Source organism: Callithrix jacchus, chromosome 9, assembly GCF_049354715.1.
Source record: "Callithrix jacchus isolate 240 chromosome 9, calJac240_pri, whole genome shotgun sequence".
Taxonomy (NCBI): Eukaryota; Metazoa; Chordata; class Mammalia; order Primates; family Cebidae; genus Callithrix; species Callithrix jacchus.
The window spans coordinates 13,052,581-13,072,456 of record NC_133510.1 but is presented as its reverse complement, the minus strand read 5'-3'; positions in this window follow the sequence as shown (position 1 = coordinate 13,072,456).

The following is a 19,876-nucleotide window of genomic DNA, read 5'->3' as shown; positions in this document are numbered from 1 at the left end:
ATGAACTCAGCTGTCTGTACTGATGAATGCAGAGCCATTCCTCCTGCAGTGGCTGTAGCCATGACTGCAATTAGACCCATAGTAATTAAAATTAAGGTGGCAATGAAATTCCTGGTACGTTTTAGAACGTTTTGTAAAATTTAAGTGAAAATATGTACTGATAGGGATGCTTTCCCTGGACAAGACAGATTTACTGGTAGCCATATTTCCTCTTGGGTTCTCACTAGTAATATATAGAGTTACAGTGTCAAACCTGGAGGCATTGATACGAGAAAACAATTTACCATTTTAACATGTTACCTTGGAGTTAAGAAAATTGATCTGTAACCTTCCCACTACTAAAAGATAAGGAGGTTTAAAACGGCTCTGAATCCAGAGTTCCATTTTTCACAAATTCCAATGAATAATAATGATTGTAACGAGATCCTGTAAAATTTCCTTCCCAGACCTTTATTGGTTTCAGGGCCATCAATAATTGCCAAAGTTTTTTTTGTTCAATTCTCAATTTTGGCCACATCATTCTTGGTCGTGGTCCTACCATGCTCCCATTTCTTCACGTAATAGGGACATTTGTTTCAGCGCGTGTTGACTCAAAACTGTTATTAATTGTTTATACCACCTAAGTAATTCCGTGTCATGACAAGAAGGCTGACTGATACAATTAATGCTAAATATCCCCTTAGGGGACCAATTAATAACAATTCCGTGGGAATTATTGGGCAGCACCTCAGCCTGTGCTGAAATACAATCTTCCCAAAATTATTATTTTCACTTAGAGCACCACTCTTTATTTTGTCTGTATTTAGGTTTTGGGGGGTGAAACATAGTTGTTTTATTTCCTGAATTGCTATAGGCCAGAAATCATATTTGAATAAAGGAGAAAAAGAAACATATGCCCAGTATGTGACACTTCCTCTCGCTTCTGCCCCAGCTCCAGGAGTACTCAACCGCTGCTCATGATAAGGCTTTAAATGTCTGGATGGTACCCACGCCTGTTGTTGATTTGAACCTGGAGAAATGCAAACAAATCCTCTCCTCCATGTTATTACATTGCCTTTTCAATTCTTTGTGAGTGGATCTCACCACCAGATAAATTGCCTTAAAGTGTCTTCTTTGGTTGGTTCAGCCAGGTGTTGTTCAGCCACTGTTATCGGTCCTCCTTAGCAAACTTAAATCTTTAAAGTTAGTAATGCTGTTAAGTTGCATTCGTGGGGTCCTATATTCACTGTCCCCCCTTTTGTTTTTCTTCAAATGTTGTTTAAGAAAAAGATTTATTCATTCCCCAATAGCTTGTCCCTGAGAGTTATATGGGATACCTGTAATATGAGTAATGTTTCATTGTTTAAAAATGCTGCTAAGGAATGACTAACATATTCTGGGACATTGTCAGTTTTTATGGAAGAGAGAATTCCTATAATGGCAAAACACTGTATTAGATGTAGTTTGACGCAGGCTGATGGTTTACCAGTTTGACAGGTTGCTTAAACAAAAAGAGAAAAAGTATCTACACAAACATGTACATAGGCTAACTTTCCGAAATTAAACGTAGGTAACGTCCATCTGCCACAAAGTGGTTTTAACCCCCAAGGGTTTACACCTGCTGAATTGGAGAGAAAATTGACTGACAAGTTGAACAGGTTTGAATAATCCTTTTAGCTTCTTCCCAGGTTAGATTATATTGCCTTCTCAGTCCTGTTGTGTTTAGATGAGTCAGTGGGTGAAAATGTTGAGTATCAGAAAAGACTGCAGCCACTAGCCAATCTACAGCCTGCTACTAGGGGCCCTGAAAGAATAGTGTGAGCTCTAGGATGAGTAATGTAAAAAAGATGCATTCTATTTTTTACTTTTGTTTATAATTGAGTAAATAGTTTTATAAGTTGATCATCTGTACTAAAACGCAGTTGAGCACACTGTCAGTCAAGTAGAGTGTACAACATATGTAGAATTAGAAATTACATTAATAGTTTTTTTTTCAAATTTGATAAAACCTGAATGACAGTTACCAACTCTGCCTTTTGAGCTGACATATGAGGAGTTTGAATAACTTTGCTTTTAGATCCTGAATAAGAAGTTTTACCGCTATTAGATTCATTCGTGAAAACATTTTCTGCATTTTTAATGGGGTTTGATTTAGTAATTTTGGTTAATATCCAATTGGTCAATTTCACAAATTGAAAAATTTTGTTTTTTGGATAATGATTATCTAAAGTGCCCATAAAATTTACCAAATAGGCTTGTCACGTTATACTATTAATATAGGCTTGCTGAATTTGAATTTTTGAAAAAGGAATTATTATTATTTTGAGGTCAAATCCATCCATGTAATTTTACAACTCGAGAATGCACAAAATTTCCCTGTGGGTCACCTGTGGAGAGCAGCCTGCAGTTATCTGGATGGCAGCCGTGCTGGCAGGTCCCAGCCAGATGCTTGCTTCTGCTTGCTGCTTTCCTGAAATAATGAGTATTAAGCTGTACCGTGAACTATGCTAAATATTTTTTAATTGTATTTTGGCTTAAATAAATGAGCAAATGAAAGATTATTTACCTGGGTGCTGAGAGCAAATTCTGCGTGAGAAATAATATGATTTGCTAGAATGGCAGCAAGAAAAACCTAGTCAGCCCCCCAAAGTGGAAAACTGCCTCTAAGCAGAAAACAGCTCAAAGCGTTATAAAACAGTAACCAATATGAATATGTCTCACACCAGATGAATTCATTCTTTGAACACAAGAAATGTGACTCTTTCCTTTGTTCTCTCTAAAGAGTGCTTTCTAGTTTATCTTTAACCTATAGTAAACATCCACTAGCTGCCTGGTTAATACTCATTATTTCAGGGAATGTAAAAGCGAAGAAAAGGAAACGAGGCCAAAGTAAAATATTAAAAGGTACAGAGACTTGTAATGACAGCCGGATGTTCACACTTGCCCTATGTTCCGCTGAGACCTGTTTAAGTATTACCTGGAATCTAAACCCCAGAGCTTTGTGGGAATCCAGAGAAGTCTCCATTTTTTTCTTCAAGTCACCAGGGCTTCCTACTTCGTGGTTCTTCCATCTCTAAATACTCATGTTTTGCTTCCATGACTCATAGCACAAAATTTGATTCTTTCACTAGTTTCAGCAGCAACAGCCACAACAAATCCACTTAATGTAAATAATTTGCCAGTTTAGTACATTAACTAAAGACCTAGGGAATCATGGGAAGTTGCACGTGGCTCAGTATGAACTTTATTTCCAGGGAATTTGGTCTCTATTGCTGATGAAAGGTCAGAGACCCTAATCAATTTCTGAGTATTTCTCCCATGGACCTTCTTTCCAAATTGCATTTTTTAACTTTTTAGTTTCAGGGGTATATGTGCAGGTTTGTTATATAGGTAAATTACGTGTCATGGAGGGTTGGAGTACAATTATTTCATCACCCTGATAACAAGTATAGTACCTGATTGTTTTTCATTCCTCACCTTCTTTCCACCTTCTACCCTCAAGTAGGCTCTGTTGTCTTTTGTTCTTTGTGTCCCGTGTACTCAGTGTTTAGCTTGCGCTTAATATGTGAGAACACCTGGTATTTGGTTTTCTGTTCCTGCATTAGTTCACTTTGGAAAATGACCTTCAGCTCCAACCATGTTGCTGCAAAGCACATGATCTCATTCTTTTTAATGGCTAAGTAGTATTTCATGGTGTAGATGTACCATATTTTCTTTATCCAGTCTATCATTGATGGGCATCTAGGTTGATTCCATGTCTTTGCTATTTTGAATAGTGCTGCAGTGAACATACTCAAGCACATGTTTTTATGGTAGAGTGATTTATATTCCTTTAGTATTATATACCCAGTAATGGGATTGCTGGGTCGAATGGTATTACAAATGAGTTACATACCACTTACGGATGAGTAAAATACTGGATACTCACCAAATTTTGCATATCTTTTTTTTTTTTTTTGAGACGGAGTTTCACTCTTGTTACCCAGGCTGGAGGGCAATGGCGCGATCTCAGCTCACGGCAACCTCCACCTCCTGGGTTCAGGCAATTCTCCTGCCTCAGCCTCCTGAGTAGCTGGGATTACAGGCACGTGCCACCATGCCCAGCTAATTTTTTGTATTTTTAGTAGAGACAGGGTTTCACCATGTTGAACAGGATGGTCTCGATCTCTTGACCTCGTGATTCACCTGCCTCAGCCTCCCAAAGTGCTGGGATTACAGGCGTGAGCCACCGCGCCCGGCCAACTTTGCATATCTTTTTATCTTTTAGTCAGTTAGTTGAATTTTGGTCAAGTGGAGGTGTCTTTCACCCCCTTCCCTTTACCTTTCAATTTGTTCTGCTGAGGAACTGCTGATAAATCAGTTCTGACCAAGTTCACCATTATGCCCATGGATTTAAATGTAACAATTTATGTAGTTTGGCAGCACCGTGTAAAAACTCATTTTAATTTCTAGGTTTCTTGATAATTATTTAAATAAAAATGAATATCATTTAAATGCTCATCGATCAACTTAAAACATGTTTTATACAAAGAAAAATGCATCTATATTCATTTGTAATACACAAAAAGAAGGGGTTTCTGTTAATTATTTTATTTCCTGTATGGGAGAACTCTTAATCTAAGGACAGGGCCATTTCCTGCTGCAAACATATTTTTTTTGTATCATTACAATGGGCACTACTTATGCCTGTCTTATGTATGAAGGCACAATCGCCTCCTTCTTCAGTACTGAACCCAGAAAAAAACAAAGACATGAATTCTTTATTTACTGGAACTCATGAGAAATAACTGAGCAAACCTCAAAAACAGATTGTAAACTTTGTTAGCCTTGTTTCTAAAACAGGTGCAATGTGGAAGGAGCAGAGGAAGTGAAATAAGCTGTCGCTCTCCTCACATCTTTCTCCAAACTTCGCCTCAGGACCCTGATGGTAAGAAGAAAAGGACACTGTGGTGCTTCAGTGCCTAACAACACAGTCCTGAAACTCTATGCTGTTGATACTATAGCAAACATTGTAAATCATTTTGTGAGGGATTGGATTTTTACCTTTATACTGTAGAATAAACATTGATAAATCAATTTGGCCATTTAGAAATTATAAAGAGGGGGAGTATAATTGACATTTCATTAAACATACCTTTCATATATTATAAAATTGGTCTATTAATGCTGAAATAAATGTTCATTTGGCCACTCTTTATCACCATCACTGTAGTGAAATAGGTACTCTTTACTCAATAGATTATGATGCACATAATCTATTGAGTAATCATAAATAAAATATATAGAAAAGATTTCCTCAGTTTACATTTTAGGCCATACATATGAACATATGAAATTAAAAATTCAAAATGGGAGAAAATAGAATGGTGGATTGTGATACATTTCTGGTTATATTGTAATTATTTTGAGGAACTTCACAGTACTGGTGTACACTTTCCTAACTTCTAGGGTATCTTCAAATTTTTATCCTGCCCATTCCCAAAATATATGTGTATTTTCATGCTTATCCAATTTATAGTGCCTACTAATAACAACTGTTATGGGCTGAATTATATGCCTCCAAATTTCATACATTAAATACCTAACTCCCAGTACCTGAGAATGAAACATTTGGAGATAAGGTATTTGATTTTTTTAAAAGAAGTGATTGAGGTAAGACAAAGTCTTAGGATGTACCCTAATCCAATATGACTGATGTCCCCATAAGAAGAAATTAGTTAGACACAGACTTGAGTGTGTACAGATGGAAGACCATATAAAGACAAAGTGAGAAGACAGCTGTCTCCAAGCCAAGAAAAAAGGTCTCAGAAGAAACCAACCTGATCTATTAAAACACATTCTTGATCCAAGATGGCCAAATAGGAACAGCTCTGGAGTGCAGCTCCCAGTGGAAACAACGCAGAGGGTGAGTGATTGTGACATTCACAAATGAGTTTTTACTGTCCACAGACCAGGAGATTCCCAGGCTGAAAAGTGCCACGAGTTTCCAATGAAGCTCTTTCAGCTGGCACCATGGGTCTCCGCACAAAAACTCACACAAATCTGGGTGGGCATTTCAACTGGCACCTGGAACACCTGGGAGACAGAGCCACATGTTCAACTGAAAAAAAGGGACAGAAACAGAGAACCAGGTGATCTGGCTCAGTGGGACCACCCCCACAAAGATCAGCAATCTGAAACACTCTGGATTGAGAGTTTTGCAGCAAGTGCAGCTGGACCGAAGATGGTCCAGCTCAGTTGGGGGAAGGGTGTCAGCCCTTACTGAGGCAGTCCATCACTACTGAGGCAGTCTGCCATTACTGAGACAGTCCGCCATTACCGAGGCAGTCCACCATTACTGAGGGAGACCACCATTACTGAGGCAATCCACCTTTACTGAGGCAGTCCACCATTACTGAGGCAGTCCGCCATTACTGAGGGAGACCACCATTACTGAGGCAGTTCTAACTATACCCCTGTAAAAAAAAAACACAAGGAAGTTCACACAGGAGCTGGGCAGAGCCCATGGCAGCTCAGCAACACCTCTGCTGGCAGACTGTGACTAGACTACCTCCTTGCTGGGCAGGGCATCTCTGAAAAAAGGCAGCAGCACATCTGGAACTTATAAATAAAGCCCCACCTTCCCAGTACAGAACACCTGGTATAAAAGGTGGTTATGAGTTCTGCTGCAGCAGACTTAAACATATCTGCCCAGCAGCTCTGAATGGAACAACGGAGCTCACAGCTCACTTGAGCTCCTGTAAGGGACAGACTGTCTCCTCAAGCAGCTCCCTCACCCCTGTATATCCAAAGAGACACCTCATAAAGGAGAGCTCAGGCTGACATCAGGTGGGTACCCTTCAGGGATGAAGATAACAGAAGAAACCTGTAGCAACCCTTACTATTTTGCAGCTCCCACAGGTGATCCCCAGGCAAGCAGGGTCTGGAGTGGACCTCCAGCAGTCCTACAGCAGAGGGTCCTGACTGTTAGAAGGAAAACTAAAAAACGGAAAGAAATAACTCCAACATCAACAGAAAGGACCTCCACTCAGAGACCCCATCTGAAAGTCACCAACTACAAAGACCACAGGTAGATAAATCCACAAAGATGGGAAGAAACCAGTGCAAAAAAAATGAGAACACTGAAAACCAGAACGCCTCTCCTCCTCCAAGGGATCCCAACTCGTCACCAGCAAGGCAACAAAGCTGAATGGAGAATGAGTCTGATGAATTGACAGAAACAGGCTTCAGAAGGTGGGTAATGAGAAACTTCTCTAAGCTAAAAGAACATGTTCTAACCCAATGAAAAGAAACTAAGAACCTTCAAAAAAGGTTAGACAAAATGCTAACTAGAATAACCAACTTAGAGAAGGATATAAATGACTTGATGGAGCTGAAAAACACAACATGAGAACTTGGCGAAGCATACACAAGTTTCAATAGCCAAACTGACCAAGTAGAAGAAAGGATATCAGAGATTCAAGATCAAGTCAATGAAATGAAATGAGAAGGCAAGATTAGAGAAAAAAAGTGAAAAGACATGGACAAAGCCTCCAAGAAATATGGGATTATGTGAAAAGACCTTATCTACATTTGGTAGGTGTACCTGAATGTGAGGGAGAGAATGAATCCAAGCTGGAAAACACTCTTCAGGATATTATCCAGGAGAACTTCCCAAAGCTAGCAAGGCAGGCCAACATTCAAGTCTAGGAAATATAGAGAACACCGCAAAGATATTCCTCAAGAAGAGTAACCCAAGGCACATAATCATCAGATTCGCCAGGGTTGAAATGAAGGAAAAAATCCTAAGGGAAGCCCGAGAGAAAGGTCGGGTTACCCACAAAGGGAAGTCCATCAGACTCACAGTGGATCTCTTGAAAGAAACCCTACAATCCAGAAGACAGTGGGGGCCAATATTCAACATCCTTAAAGAAAAGAACTTTCAACCTAGAATTTGATATCCAGCGAAACTAAGCTTCATAAGCAAAGGAGAAATAAAATCCCTTAAAAACAAGCAATTGCAGAGAGATTTTGTCACACCAAGCCTGCCTTACAAGAGCTCCTGAAAGAAGCACTAAACATAGAAAGAAATAACCAGTACAAGCCACTCCAAAAATGTACCAAATGGTAAAGATCATCAACAAAATGAAGAAACTGTATCAACTAATGGGCAAAACAATCAGCTAGTATCAAAATGGCAGGATCAAATTCACACATAACAATATTAACCTTAAATGTAAATGGGCTAAATGACCTAATCAAAAGACACAGACTGGCAAATTGGATAAAAAGTCAAAACCCATCAGTGTGCTGTGTTCAGGAAACCCATCCCACGTCGATTCTGCACCTGGCGACCCAGAGCGAGATGGGTTCATTCGGTGCCAGCCGACCAAGATTGACTAGTTTGTTGGACTTAGATGACGATTTGCTGCTGTGAACCCAGCAGAATCACCTCCCTCTGCATTGGTCAAATTGGGGAAGGCATGGAAGATCCAGCGCAAATTTGAGAATAAACTGGAATGATCATCTTGGCTTGGGCCGCTTAGGAGCAAGAAGCAGAGAGAAGTGATGGGAAATGAACTCTTGCCCTGGAATAATCTTGACAATTAAAACTGATATGTTTACTTTTTTTGTATTGATCACTTTTTTGCACTCCTTCTTTGTTTTCAATATTGTATTCAGCCTATGGTAGGAGGGGATGTGGCTTTTCAACTCACAGAATACAGAAAGAGTTTCGGACGGGCAGACTTCAAACTGAATATGGGTCCCCAAATGTTCCCAGAGAGTCCTCCTCTGCCAGCTACCACGGTGTGGATTCAGCTCCCAAATGACAAACCCAGCCCTTCCCAGTATACTTGGAAAGCTTTTTGTTAAAATAAATGGTGTCTCTGTGGTAGGCAAAAAAAAAAACAAAAAACAAAAAAAACCCATCCTATGAGAATCAACATAGGCTCAAAATAAAGGGATAGAGGAAGATTTACCAAGCAAATGGAGAGAGAAAAAAAAGCAGGAGTTGCAATCCTAGTCTCTGATAAAATAGACTAAACCAACAATGATTAAAAGAGACAAAGAAGGGCATTATGTAATGGTAAAAGGATCAATACAACAAGAAGAGCTAACTGTTCTAAATATATATGCAGCCAATACAGGAACACCCAGATACATCAAGCAAATTCTTAATGACCTACAAAGAGACTTAGACTCCCACACAATAATAGTGGGAGACCTTAACACTCCACTGTCAATATTAGACAGATCAATAGGACAGAAAATTAACAAGGATATTCAGGACCTGAAATCAGATCTAGACCAAGTGGACCTAATAGACATCTGCAGAACTCTCCACCCCAAATCCACAGAATATACATTGTTCACAGCACCACATCACACCTACTCTAAAATTGACCACATAATTGGAAGTAAATCACTCTTCAGCAAATGCAAAAGAATGGAAATCATAACAAACAGTCTCTCAGACCACAATGCAATCAAATTAGAACTTGGGATTAAGAAACTAACTCAGAACCACACAACTTCATCGAAATTAAATAACTGACTCTTGAATGTTGACTGCATAAACAATGAAATGAAGGCAGAAATAAAGATGTTCTTTGAAACCAATGAGAACAAATACATGATGTACCAGAATCTCTGGAGCACATTTAAAGCAGTGTCTAGAGGAAAAATTATAGCAATAAATGCCTTCATGAGAAGCAAGAAAATATCTAAAATCAACATGTTGTCATCAAAATTGAAAGAGCTAGGGAGCATGATCAAAAACTCAAAAGCTAAAAGACAAGAAATAAGTAAGATCAGAGCAGAACAGAAGGAGATAGAGACACAAAAACCCTTCAAAGCATCAATAAATCCAGGATCTGGCTTTTTGAAAAGATCAACAAAATAGACAGACCACTAGCCAGTTTAATAAAAAAGAAAAGAGAGAAGAATCCAAAAGATGCAATAAAAAATCATAAAGGGGATATCATCACCAATTCCACAGAAATAGGAGCTACCATCGGAGATTACTACAAACAACTCTATGCATATAAACCAGTAAACCTGGTAGAAATGGATAAATTCCTGGATACTTGCATCTTCCCAAGCCAAAACCAGGAAGAAGTTGAAACCCTGAATAGACCAATAACAAGGTTTGAAGTCGAGGCAGGAATTAATAGCCTACCAACCAAAAAAAGCGCAGGTCCAGATGGGTTCACAGTCAAATTCTTGTACACAGATGTACAAAGAAGAGCTGGTACCATTCCTTCTAAAACTATTCCAAACAATACAAAAAGAGGGAATCCTTCCCAAATCATTTTGTGAGACCAACATCATCCTGATACCAAAACCCAGCAGAGACTCAACAAAAAAAGAAAACTTCAGGCCAATATCCCTGATGAACACAGATGCAAAAATCTTCAATAAAACACTGGTAAACTGATTGCAACAGCACATCAAAAAGCTTATCTATCACAATCAAGCAGGCTTCATCCCAGGGATGCAATGCTGGTTCAACATACACAAGTCTATAAACGTAATTGACTACATAAACAGAACCAAAGACAAAAACCACATGATTTATCTCAGTAGATACAGAGAAGGCCTTCAACAAAATTCAACAGCCCTTTTTGCTAAAAACTCTCAATAAACTAGGCATCGACAGAACTTATCTCAAAATAATAAAAGCTAGTTATGACAAACCAACAGCCAATATCATGCTGAATGTGCAAAAACTGTAAGCATTCCCTTTGAAATCTGGCACAAGACAAGGATGCCTTCTCTCATCACTCCTATTCAGTATAGTATCGGAAGTTCTAGACGGAGCAATCAGGCAAGAAAAAGAAATAAAGAGTATTCAATTAGGAAAGGAGGAGGTCAAATTGTCTCTATTTGCAGATGACATAATTGTATATTTAGAAGACCCCATTGTTTCGGCCCAAAATCTCCTTAAACTGATAAGCAACTTCAGCAAAGTCTCAGGATATGAAATCAATGTGCAAAAATCACAAGCATTCCTCTACACCAATAACAGACTAAGAGAGAGCTGAATCAAGAGCAAATTCCCATTCACAATTGCTACAAAGAGAATAAAGTACGTAGGAATCCAACTAACAAAGTATGTAAAGGACCTCTTCAAGAAAATCTACAAACCACTGATCAAGGAAATAAGAGAGGACACAAACAGATGGAAAAACACTCCATGCTCATAGTTGGGAAGAATCAATATTGTGAAAATGGCCATACTGCCCAGAGTAATTTATATATTCAGTGCTATCCCCATCAAGCTACCTATGACCCTCTTCACAGAACTGGAAAAAATCACCTTAAACTTCATATGGAACCAAAAGAGAGCCCACATAGCCAAGACAATCCTAAGCCAAAAGAACAAAGCTGGAGGCATCACACTACCTGACTTCAAACTATATTACAAGTCTACAGTATTCAAAACAGCATGGTACTGGTTCCGAAACAGAGATATAGACCAATGGAACAGAATAGACCAATATTCTGGCCTCAGAGGCAACACCACACATCTACAATCATCTGATCTTTGACAAACCTGACAAAAACAAGCAATGGGGAAAGGATCCCCTGTTTAATAAATGGTGTTGGGAAAACTGGCTAGCAATGTGCAGAAAAAAGAAACTGGCCCCCTTCCTGACGCCTTACACTAAAATTAACTCTAGATGGATTAGAGACATAAACATAAGACCTAACATCATAATAACCCTAGAAGAAAACTTAGGTAAAACCATTTAGGACATAGGCATAGGCAAGGACTTTATGACTAAAACACCAAAAGCATTGGCAACAAAAGTCAAAATGAACAAATGGGATCTAATTAAACTCCAGAGCTTCTGTACAGCAAAACAAATAATCATTAGAGTGAACCAGGCACCAACAGAATGAGAAAAAATTTTTGCAATCTACCCATCTGACAAAGAGCTAATATCCAGAATCTACAAAGAACTAAAACAGATTTACAAGAAAAAAACAAAAGCACCCACCCAATCAAAAGCGGGCAAAGGACATGAACAGATCCTTTTCTAAAGAAGACATATATGAGGCCAATAAACCTATGAAAAATTTGTCATCATCACTGGTCATTGGGGAAATGCAAATCAAAACCACATTGAGATACCACTTCATGCCAGTTAGAACGGTGATCATTAAAAAATCTGGAGACAGATGCTGGAGAGGATGTGGAAAAATAGGAACACTTTTATACTGTTGGTGGGAGTGTAAATGAGTTCAACCATTGTGGAAGACAGTGTGGTGATTCCTCAAGGACCTAGAAATAGAAATTCCATTTGACCTAGCAATCCCATTGCTGGGTATATACCCAAAGGATTATAAATTGTTCCATTATAAAGACACATGCACACATATGTTCATTGCAGCACTGTTTACAATAGCAAAGACCTGGAATCAACCCAAATGCCAATCTATGATAGACTGGACAAGGAAAATGTAGCACATATATACCATGATACTATAAAGCCATAAAAAATGATGAGTTCGTGTCCTTTGTAGGGACATGGGTGAACCTGGAGACCATCATTCTCAGCAAACTACCACAAGAACAGAAAATGAAATACCACATGTTCTCACTCGTGTTGAACAATGAGAACACATGGACACAGGGAGGGGAGCACTACACACTGGGGTCTGTTGGGGGCAATAGGGGAGGGACAGTGGGGGGTGGGGAGTTGAGGAGAGATAGCTTGGGGAGAAATGCCAGATATAGGTGAAGGGGAGCAAGGCAGCAAATCACACTGCCACGTGTATACCTATGCAACTATCTTGCATATTCTTCACATGTACCCCCAAACCTAAAATGCAATAAAAACATTAAAAAAAATAAATAAAAGTTTCATTTCCAGAGCAAAAAATAAATAAATAAATAAATTCCACCTCTTAATAGAAAGGGTATCAAAGAATGTGCAGACATGTTTAAAGCTACTACAAAACCCAAGAGATCACTGGGTGAAGCATACGCCTCTGAGAATCTCTGAAAATATTGATGGTGAGGGTTGTGCTATTTTCCCACCATGTATGGAACTAGGTCCCAGATGATTCATTTAAGTAGCAAAGGGCAGAGTGACCCAAGAGGCTGGAAGTCTCTGGCTAACCCAGGACAGCAACACCGTTTTGCCTGCCTGATGCTCTCAGTACACAGTGAACTCACTACTCTATGCCTCAGTCATTTGACTGTGTGGGTGAGGAAGCAACACAGGGCAGCTGTTTGTTGTTTCCAGCATTTCTGTTTCCAGGGTGTGTTCACTTCAATCTAACCAATGTGTAAAATCTGTGATGCTTGAGGGAGCATCACTACAAGAAACGATACAGCAATTTGCAGACTTGGGAATGAGTGTCTGGAATTGGCATTGGGACTACTAGAGCTCTGCCAGACACACCCAGAAGTGGGTGATGGTTTCGTCAGTGATCGAAACTCCCATGCTAAGCCAGGCAGTTAAAATTAGCACAGATGGATTGGGAAATGGGTCCTTCTACAACATGGTTAGTGCCTAATAATAAAACAATTATACCATAAAAAAAGTAAATAAATTTAGTAAGGCCAATTACTCACCCTCTATTACTGACAATTGCCTTTTTCAAGTGAATGCAATTTGCAGGGAAGATCCCCTGTAAAACAAAATATTTCCCCATTAGAAAAAATAGTGATTAACATTTCATACATACGAAAATAGCAATCAGATTTCAGCACAGAAACATAGTAGATCTTCTGCTATAGCAACCACTTTGCATATTAAGTATGCTGAGCTGTATAAAATATATTATGTAGGAATTTCACGGCCATATGCAATCAAAATCTATCCTCAGGAGACAATTGTGATGTTTAGCACTGCAAAAATAAAACTTTAAATCTTAATTTTAAAAGAGTGAAAAATTAGAGATGGTCCATCAACTCACTCTCCAGATATAGTATTATGTACAGAAGTTGTCATGTATCTCCAAAACTAATATCATCATCTAACCAACAACTTACAGATTACTAGCTCTGAGCTGGAAAAACAATTCTCAGACTCTAGCAAACATTATTGTTCATAGGAATGAATCAATTCATGAACTTCTAAAATAGGTCTTCTTTTACTTTTTCCAAAACTGTTTCTACTATGGTAAATCAAATTTACCATAATTTGATTTCAATTCCTATAGAATAAGTAGTGTATTCAAACAAACAAACAAAAAGTCAGTTTTCCAATCGATGTCCCACCCCACTTCCTGATGCATAAAACGTTCTTCAAATAAAAGATGAATGGCTTAAAAAAAAAGATACAGACGCTATATTACTTAGCAGGAGACACTAAGAGAGTATAATACCAAGTTGACCTACTTTAATCCATGATTCTCCTTATGAATACAAAGAAATGTGAATAAAAAAATAGAAAGGAGAAATGTATTTGGAATGAGTTGTCATTATGCTGTACATAATCTCAAAGATCCACAGTAAAGGAGGGAAAGTATTTCCTACTCAGCCCCAAACAAATGACAGGCGCTTCCAAGGGACCACTCAGTAGATACAAATGTACTCCACAGAGTTAGAATGGAGGAGCAGTGACCCTTAGCAGACCCTAACTAGAGAAGCTTAAAAAGTATTTACAGAGCAGCCTGGAGTTATTAGAGGAAAGAAAAGACTGCAAAGGAGTTCATCTACTTCCACCAAGCACAGAGGAGAACCAAATGTGCATCACACCTTGGGCAAGTGGTTTGGATGATTGTAAAATGTATCCAATGCAGACTTTATGCAGTCTCTATCAAAATTCCAATGGTGTTTTTTGCAGAAATATAAAAATCCATAATAATATTTCTGTGAAATGTTAAGATATCTCAAATAACCAAAACAAAATCAGCTCAAAGTTAGAAGTGTCACACTTCCTGAACTGAAAGTTTATTGTACAGTTATAGTAACAAAACAGCATGGTTATGGAATAAAGACAGCCACATAGACTTACGGAATAGAACACAGAGTCAGAAATAAACTCTCACATATATAGTGAAATAATTTCCAACAAGGGTGCCAAACTCATTCAATGGGGAAAGGACAGTCTTTTTAATAAATGGTGCTGGGGAAACTGGATATCCACATGCAAAATAATAAAATTGTACCTTTACTTTACAATATAAACAGAAATTAACTCAAAATGGATAAAAGACCTAAATGTCAGAGCTAAAACTATAAAACTTTTAAGAAGAAAATTTTATGACATCAGATTTGGCGATGATTTCTTGGAAATGACACCAAAAGCACAGGCAACAAAAGTAAACATAGGCAAATTGGACTACATCAAAATTAAAAACTTCTGTGCATCAGAGAACGTAATCCACAGAGTGAAATGGCAACCTACAAAATGGGAGAAAATGTTTGCAAATCACATATTTTATAAGGAATTAAAATGCAGAATATATCACAAATTCCTCTAAGGCAATAGAAAACAAACAAATGAAAGGAGGAAAAATAACTTGATTTAAAAACTGGGCAAAAGACTTGAATAGATTTTTCTTCACAAAGCAAACAAATGGCTAGCAAACATATGAAAAGACATTTAATATCACTAATAATTTTGGAAATTCAAACCAAAACTATACTGAGAGATCACCTCACACCATTAAGACTGCTCATTTTGGCTGGGCCCGGTTGCTCATGCCTGTAATCCCAGCATGTTAGGAGGCCAAGGCAGGTGGATCACAAGGTCAGGAGTTCAAGACCCACCTGGCCAAGATGGTGAAACCCCGTCTCTACTAAAAATACAAAAATGAATCGGGTATGATGGTGGGCACCTGCATTCCCAGTTACTCGGGAGGCCAAGGGAGAGTATTGTTTGAAGCTGGGAGGCAGAGGTTGAAGTGAGCTGAGATCCCGCCACTGCACTCCAGCCTGGGTGACAGCAAGACTCTGTCTCAAAACAAAAAAGAAAGAAAAAAACAGAAAATAACAAATATTACGGGGATATGGATAAATTGCAACCCTAATGAAATTTTGATGGCAATGTAAAATAATGCAGCTACTACAGAAAACAATGTGGTGGTCCCACCCAAATTAAAGATGAAATTATAATGCAATCCAGCACTTTTGCTCCTGGATATATAGGCAAAATCATTAAAGCAGGATCTCCAAGAGATTTGTACAGCCATATTCATAGCAGCATTATTCACAAGCCGGCAGGTTAAAGCAACTTTAGTGTCCATCAATGGGCAGACTAAAAAAATGTGGTATATACATAACAATGGAATATTATTCAGCCTTAAAAAGGAAAGACATTCTGACACAGGCTACAACATAACTAAACATTGGAGGCATTATGCTATGTGGAATAAAGCAGTCGCAAAAGGACAAGTACTGGATGATTTCACTTATATGAGGTACATAGAGTAGTTAAAGCAGTTAAGACAGTTAAGAAACAGAAAGTAGAATGGTGGCTGCTGGGGGAGGAGAAAAGAGGAAATGGGGAGTCACTGCTTCACAAGTAAAGTTTTAGTTTTGCAAGATAAAACCAGTTCTGGAGATTGCACAACAATGTGAATGTGCTTAACACGACTGAACTGTACACTTAAAAATGGTTAAGATGAAAAATGTTGGTATGTGTATTTTACCACAATTTTTCAAAAGTAGTATCCCAGAGGACTGCTGGACAATGAAATCCTAATGGTGAGAACCTGTAGAATCCCAAAAGCTGAGGAGAAATCAGCTTAAGAGAAGTACCTCTGACAGGAAGTAAGTTTCAGTCATATGACATGACTTCTGAACAACGCACAAGAGCACTTGGTAAGAGGAAGAGCCATTAACAGCAGATAATCTGTGCTTCTATTCCCCTCCCCCATGAAAAGTTTAAGGAACAGCAACCAATGAATAGAGGATTTTATGATGCTAGGGTAAAAAGAGGCAGCAAAATAGCCTGCCTCTTCTTCTGCAGGCTTTGAAGAAGAGGTTTTTTTTTTTGAGATGGAGTTACCCAGGCTGGAGTGCAATGGCACGATCTTGCAACCTCCGCCTCCTGGGTTCAGGCAGTTCTCCTGCCTCAGCCTCCTGAGTAGCTGGGATTACAGGCACGCGCTACCATACCCGGCTAATTCTTTGTATTTTTAGTAGAGACGGGGTTTCACCATGTTGACCGGGATGGTCTCGATCTCTTGACCTCGTGATCCACCCGCCTCGGCCTCCCAAAGTGCTGGGATTGCAGGCTTGAGCCACGGCACCCGGCCATGAAGAAGAGGTTTTAAATTGAAGTTTGGAGTTTCAATATTGTGCTAGACTGGACCTATTAATTTCTGACATGAGACTGCTCTTGTTACTTAAAGGAACCATGAAAGCCATGGATTGATTCCAGCCTACCCAGATGAGGGGATTGCTAAGTCTCAGAGTCAGCTTGAGGGGAAAATAAATGAATTCTATCTGTACATACCAAAGTGTGTTTCTTTCCAACCACAAGAGTCACTGTTTCTCTGCCCTCTGTGATGCATTCTTCCCATTATCCTGCGTGTGTCTGAGGGCGGTGGATTAGTGATTTTTCCTTGACCATAAACCCAGTAATTTCATTTTCTGTTGGGTGGAAGGGAAGAAAGACACAACCTTAAGAAATATTTTATTAATACAAATTACATTTTTAGTAAATATGCAATGTTTTCTGGAATCTCATGATTGGGTTGGAGGGTTTTCTTCTATTTATTTCATGAACTGTTTTATAAGGAAAGATTCCCTCTCAGTCCTCAGAATGAACAGTTTCTTTTAAACCTTTAAATCATTGCATCTGCCTGTAATTATTTTCATTTTTCTAGCATTGAATTTTGAGATGAGTTACTTCAGAATGAGTATTTAATGTTTTAGACAAAAGTAGATAAAAAAATCTGTATCATCGATCATCACAGTTTTTGAGATTTAGAAACCAACTTGAATTGTAGTAACCAAAAATATGGACCATAATTGTCTGGCAAAGCCTGTGGTCCCTGGTGGGTAATGATCTGAAGACGTTCTGAAGCGGAGTTGGCTGTCTGGCAACATTCCCTTGACTGGACTCACTTCCAGGTACGACTGCACAGAGCTTGTGGGGTGTTTGTTCCCCATCAAATTTTCAGTTGAAAAATTTAAAACAGTAGAGATGGTGACAACTAGACCTAGCATTGTTGCGTATAAGTGCATATATTTCAGTTACTCTGCTGCTGTTCTTGTGGCAGTCTGATTTTAGAACTTGGTTCTATGAAGTTTCTTTTACTAAGAAAGTTACTTTGCAGAATCCTTAGTAGATAGGTTCTTGCTTTAGTCCATAAGCTTTCTGTGACTTGTGAAGGCCAGAACCTAGAGTAGCGGGCAGCTAATCCATAAAAGAAACATAACAAATGTCCTGATGCCTCTCAGTCATCTGGAAAATATTAACTGGGCACCCAAACACTTGATGAATGCTGTGAAAAACATGGGATTGGGTGGTGAATAGGTTGACTGATGATGTGTGTAGAACGGTGTGGAGAGTGTACTTTAGGGTGGGTAGTGAGAATAAACCTCCCTTCTCATTAAAAGAATGTTTACTGCATATACAAATTTGTCTTCATTTTTTTTTGTTTTTTTAGTCAATCCACTCCAATGGGCTTATGGATATGGTGCCCATATTTAGCAAATTAAGACACAAGATTTCCAGTTAAATTTGAATTTCAGATCAACCGCAAATGTTGTAGAGACAACAAATACAAACACTGAATGAGCAATACTTACATTAAAATAAGTCACTTTTATCTGAAATTCAGCTTTAGCTAGATATCTCCTGGTTTATCTGACAGTCCTCCTTAGATTACAAGAATCTGTCTTACCTTTGTATAAGTACTCCAATGCTTGGCCTGGGGTTTTTCTTTACTTAAACCCCAAGTCACACCTCTCTGTGAAGCTTTAGTGTAGGTGTAAGTGTCTGGATGTTACCTGTTGTTTTTAGAGGGTAATAAATTGGCTTATAAATTAAAAAGTGCTCATAAATTAAGTAGATGAGTCAGCATTTTCAAGCTTACATGACTTAAGTAAATCTTTAATAAACAAGACAGCTTTTAGGGAATTTGTAAAATAAAAATAGAAATGTCTTTGGAACAGTCAGCATATCTTTTTGTTTTGGTTTTACAATGGTATCTGCTAGATATTTAAAAATGTCAGAGTTTGGCAAAAAGGTTATTAGAGTATAAACCCAGCCAAGAACAAAATTATCTTTATAATTTAGCTTTGTCTATTAATTATCTGTGTGATTTTTTGATAAATAAGACTAATTAAATGTTGTTAGTTTAATTAAAACAGCTGGAACGTTTGCATTATTGCCACAGGTATCCATATATTTAACTTTATGTTTCTTAGGTGAATACCTAATACGCACAAGTTGTAAAAATGGTTAACAAGGAAAAAATGAATAGCTTTGACATCTCATTTCTCTTAAGTAATATAGATAATTGCTAAAAAGTGAATAAAATATGAATGGCATAAATGCTCTCAGTAAACTTTTTGTGTAATTTAATATCTTGAAGTTATTTCAGATGCTCATGAGATGTCTGGGTCATTTCCAATTATGAAAGGGTTGTAATACAGAAAGTTAAATGAGGTCAAAACGTAAATTCCTTTAAATCTCAGTTTTCCTAAACAATCAAAAACCTAACAGAAATGACATAGAAATTATTTTGATAAAATATAAAATCTGTTTCTTAATCAGTTACCAAAAGGCAAAGAAAAACCTCCTGCAGTGAGTGCTTCTTCTATGGGAATCCCGTCTTGAAAACCTGAAAGTCAAACCTCATAAAAAATGTAGACATATCAAGAAAAGCCAGGAGGACAGAATCAAGTTATAATGGAGGAAAACATTGCTTTTGTAGACTTTTAAAAGAAATATATCAGCATCAGACAACAATAGCAATTAAGGCCAGAGGAAAAAAAATA